Here is a 5,494-nt window from a genome sequence, read left to right as displayed (position 1 = left end):
AACTCTGGGATTACACACTTCATCTACGCAGATGATGTGCAAATCCTCATTCCTTTCACAAATTCTGTTCTCACTGCTCTCCAAAAATGGAACACCATTCTCGCCTCCATAAACCAACTCCTCACTGACATGCACCTAGCCCTTAACCCGCAAAAAACTGAACTCCCCCTCATCTCCTCTAAACATGCACGCACACCCTCCCCCCCCACCCTCCAACCCTCTAACTTTCTCTCTGACACAAGAAACCTAGGTGTCATACTTGACAACCAACTAACATTCAAACCATATATCAAATCTATCCTTAGCAGCTGCTACTTCAAACTACAAACCCTCAAAAAACTCAAACCCCTCCTCTACTTCTCTGATTTCCGTACTGTACTCCAATCCATTATCTTTTTCAAAATTGATTATTGTAACGCACTCCTACTGGACTTCCTGCTTCCTACATCAAACCTCTACACAACTCCTTCAAAACGCTACTGCACGCATCCTCACCAATGCCAAAAAGAAAGACCACATTACTCCCACCCTCTTTAATCTCCACTGGCTTCCTATCCATTCACGAATTTTATATAAGACCCTTACCCTCATCCACAAAAGGCATAATCAACGAACACTACAACTGGCTAAACCCACCCTTCCTCCCTCGTACCTCCACAAGACTCACCCGCTCCTCTCTCCGTGGAACTCTCATTCCTCCCTCCATAAAATCCACTAAACTCATCTCCACCACCAACAGGGCCCTTTCCCTCGTAGGCCCTTCCCTTTGGAACTCCATGCCTCTTGACTTACGCTCTGAAACCTCCACACCCACCTTCAAAAGAAACTCAAAACCTGGCTCTTCCTCCAAGCATACCCCCCAATCATTATCATCACCTACCAACACCCAAACCCTTCCACCCTCCTGTACTAACACCCCCTCCACAGGACCTACACCCACACCCTCTAAGGAAACACAAACCCCTCACCTAACCTCCAGCACATAATATTTGTCACTTAACGCAACCATACACACTTTCTCACCTCAAGTACTGAGTTTCTACGCGCTTATACAATTTTGTATATAACCTATGTATATGTCAATAATCCCTCGACCCCTGTACATATTTTTTCCTTATGCACCAGTTTTCACCCTCCCCTGCCCCCTCCTCTGTCTCGATCACCCCACCCCCTCCTTCCACAAGTTATCTAGTTTTTTGCTCTGTTTTTGAGCTTATGTTATACACTGTTCCTTGTAAAGGCTCTGCCTATATATCCTTGTTGTAAGTTATCTGTAAACCGGCACGATGTGCAAACGGTTGCCGGTATATAAAATAAAATAAATAAATAAATAAATAAATAATTATAGTCAAAAGACCCATGGAAATCATAGGCATAGCAACAGTTGCAAATGTATGGAGAAAGGTTCATACACTGTGGAGTGGGCAGGCTGCAGAGAAGGGACGGATTGGCATACCTTCAAGCAATGAGAGTTATGATGTATCGCAGCAGAGCATTTTCCTAGTCTCCTATAATGCCACAGAGCGGATTACAGTGATGCTGAGCTCGAAGAATGAGCATGTCACAGCCTTGCTCTGCATTGTTTCTCTAGACATTGTCTGTGTGAAAGCATAGCTCTGAGGTCTCTCCGAATTCTTGGTAAGGATTTTTGCTGTGGCAGCCCATTAACACAAGACAGGAAAACAAACCATGGAGGCAGCATGGCATCACAATATCTCTGCATCATTGTAGATTTGTGTTGCTTTGCTTGTTGTTCTGTTTTTCCTTTTTCGTGATTGAAGCCTTAGCTACACTTCAGATTAGTTATTTATTCTCTGTATGACTGCCAGTGGGCACAGTGTGGGCAGTGGGAGCTAGGTAGTACTGGGCATAAGCAAGCAGTGAAGGCAGGCCAGAAAGTGCAGCATAACAGACTGTATTGTGAAGCCTGTCTGTGACAGAGAAATAGTGCAGACAGAGCAGACAGGATGACACTCACTGTTTGCCTGGCAGAAGGCAAAGTGTGTGCAGTGGGCACTAGGCAGTGGGCATTATAATACCACGGAAAAATGTTAAATCGTTGTAGTAATTTTAACATCCACGGTGACATATATCAATGATGTGAGGGAGAGGGAAAGGCAGAGCAGATGAAGTAACTTTAAATGTGTCCAAAATTGCGCACTTTTGCACTGGCACCGGCAGGTAAAAACAAAAAATGAGTACGGATGTGAATCGTGTCCCCTATTGTCTTAACGATTGAAATCGTCTGGCAGGAGAAGAAAATCGTGTTTGGCACGATTGTTTCGTTAAAAAATTGTTTTTTCCGATTAGTGCGCACTTTTCAGGTCAGTTATGGTCAGTTTAGGAATGAATATGTATTCCTATTGGCTGCCCTCTTATTTATTCAAGTTACCAAGGTTCCCACTGACAATATATGGGGGATGGGAAATGGAAAACAGTTGGTAGCTTGACAAAAAAGTAATGTGATCAGTCAATGTGACTAGAACTTGTGCCCTAACCCTGATACCAGGGGTGTTGTGATCTTCCTGCACACAGTGCCCTAACCCTGACACCAGGGGTGTTGTGATCTTCCTGTACACAGTGCCCTATCCCTATTAATACTAGGAGTATTGTGATCTTCCTGCACACAGTGCCCTAACCCTGATACCAGGGGTGTTGTGATCTTCCTGCACACAGTGCCCTATCCCTATTAATACCAGGAGTGTTGTGATCTTCCTGCACACAGTGCCCTATCCCTATTAATACCAGGAGTGTTGTGATCTTCCTGCACACAGTGCCCTAACCCTGATACCAGGGGTGTTGTGATCTTCCTGCACACAGTGCCCTAACCCTGACACCAGGGGTGTTGTGATCTTCCTGCACACAGTGCCCTATCCCTGATACCAGGGGTGTTGTGATCTTCCTGCACATAGTGCCCTATCCCTATTAATACCAGGAATGTTGTGATCTTCCTGCACACAGTGCCCTATCCCTATTAATACCAGGAGTGTTGTGATCTTCCTGCACATAGTGCCCTATCCCTATTAATACCAGGAATGTTGTGATCTTCCTGCACACAGTGCCCTATCCCTATTAATACCAGGAGTGTTGTGATCTTCCTGCACACAGTGCCCTATCCCTGACACCAGGGGTGTTGTGATCTTCCTGCATGCAGTGCCTTCTCCCGCCTGCATTACTAGTGAGAGGCTGGCTTCACAGACAGGGGGGAGCTTCCTGACCCTCACTCCTCCCCTCCCCATGTCCCAGCCAGTGAATGGTGTGTGGGTGAGGGGGGGGGGGGGGGAGGATGGTGAGGCTGAAACAGCTCCTTCCCTGCATTACTAGTGAGAGGCTGGCTTCACAGACAGGGGGGAGCTGCCTGACCCTCACTCCTCCCCTCCCCCATGTCCCAGCCAGTGAATGGTGTGTGGGAGGATGATGAAGGCGGAGACAGCTCCCTCCCTGCATTATTAGTGAGAGGCTGGCTTCACAGACAGGGGGGAGCTACCTGTCCCTCACTCCTCCTTCCCCCAAGTCCCAGCAAGTGAATGGTGTGTGGGTGAGTAGGGGGTGGGAGGATGGTGAAGGCGGAGACAGCTCCCTCCCTGCATTATTAGTGAGAGGCTGGCTTCACAGACAAGGGGGAGCTGCCTGTCCCTCACTCCTCCCTTCACCCATGTTCCAGCCAGTGAATGGTGTGTGGGTGAGGGGGGGGGGGGGAGGATGGTGAAGGCTGAGACAGCTCCCTCCCTGCATTACTAGTGAGAGGCTGGCTTCACAGACAGGGGGGAGCTGCCTGACCCTCACTCATCCGGGGTGTTGTGATCTTCCTGCACACAGTGCCCTATCCCTGATACCAGGGGTGTTGTGATCTTCCTGCACACAGTGCCCTATCCCTAATACCAGGGGTGTTGTGATCTTCCTGCACACAGTGCCCTATTCCTGATACCAGGATGTGTGCAAGAAGATCACAACACCCCCCGGTAACCGGGGGTGTTGTGATCTTCTTGCACACTGCATGCTGGAAGATCACAACACCTCCGGTATCAGGAATAGGGCACTGTGTGCAGGAAGATCACAACACTCCTGGTATCAAGGATAGGGCACTGTGTGCAGGAAGATCACAACACCCCTGGTATTAGGGATAGGGCACTGCATGCAGGAAGATCACAACACCCCTGGTATCAGGGATAGGGCACTGTGTGCAGGAAGATCACAACACCCCGGAGGAGTGAGGGTCAGGCAGCTCCCCCCTGTCTGTGAAGCCAGCCTCTCACTAGTAATGCAGGGAAGGAGCTGTTTCAGCCTCACCATCCTCCCCCCCCCCCCTCACCCACACACCATTCACTGGCTGGGACATGGGGGAAGTCAGGAGTGAGGGTCAGGAAGCTCCCCCTGTCTGTGAAGCCAGCCTCTCACTAGTAATGCAGGAAGGGAGCTGTCTCAGACTTCACCATCCTCCCCTCCCCCTCACCCACACACCATTCACTGGCTGGGACATAGGAGAAGTCAGGAGTGAGGGTCAGGCAGCTCCCCCCTGTCTGTGAAGCCAGCCTCTCACTAGTAATGCAGGCGGGATAGGGCACTGCATGCAGGAAGATCACAACACCCCTGGTATCAGGGTTAGGGCACTGTGTGCAGGAAGATCACAACACTCCTGGTATTATTAAGGATAGGGCACTGTGTGCAGGAAGATCACAACACCCATGGTGTCAGGGTTAGGGCACTGTGTGCAGGAAGATCACAACACCCCTGGTATCAGGGTTAGGGCACGGTGTGCAGGAAGATCACAATACTCCTGGTATTAATAGGGATAGGGCACTGTGTGCAGGAAGATCACAACACCCCTGGTGTCAGGGTTAGGGCATTGTGTGCAGGAAGATCACAACACCCCTGGTATCAGGGTTAGGGCACTGTGTGCAGGAAGATCACAACACCCCTGGTATCAGGGTTAGGGCACTGTGTGCAGGAAGATCACAACACTCCTGGTATTAATAGGGATAGGGCACTGTGTGCAGGAAGATCACAACACCCTTGGTGTCAGGGTTAGGGCACTGTGTGCAGGAAGATCACAACACCCCTGGTATCAGGGATAGGGCACTGAGTGCAGGAAGATCACAACACCCCTGGCATCAGGAATAGGGCACAAGTTCTAGTCATATTGACTGATCACATTACTTTTTTTGTCAACTACCAACAGTTTCCATTTCCCATCCCCCCAACCATCACCTCAGTTGAAACCTTGGTAACATCAATAGATAAGAGGGCAGCCAGCCAATAGGAATACATATTCATTCCTAACTGACCTTTACTGACCTGGAAAGTGTCAATTTGTATCATTTTCTGTTAGTGCGCACTAACGGGAGTTAGTGCGCACTAACACGATTTAACGATTTTTAACGATAAATCGTTAGAATTTCTATTGTATTGTGTTCTATAATGATTTAAGACGATATTAAAATTATCAGACGATAATTTTAATCGTTGAAAAACGATTCACATCCCTATTAAATAT

This window comes from Rhinatrema bivittatum, unplaced genomic scaffold (assembly GCF_901001135.1).
Source record: "Rhinatrema bivittatum unplaced genomic scaffold, aRhiBiv1.1, whole genome shotgun sequence".
NCBI lineage: Eukaryota > Metazoa > Chordata > Amphibia > Gymnophiona > Rhinatrematidae > Rhinatrema > Rhinatrema bivittatum.
This window is presented reverse-complemented; position numbering follows the sequence as displayed.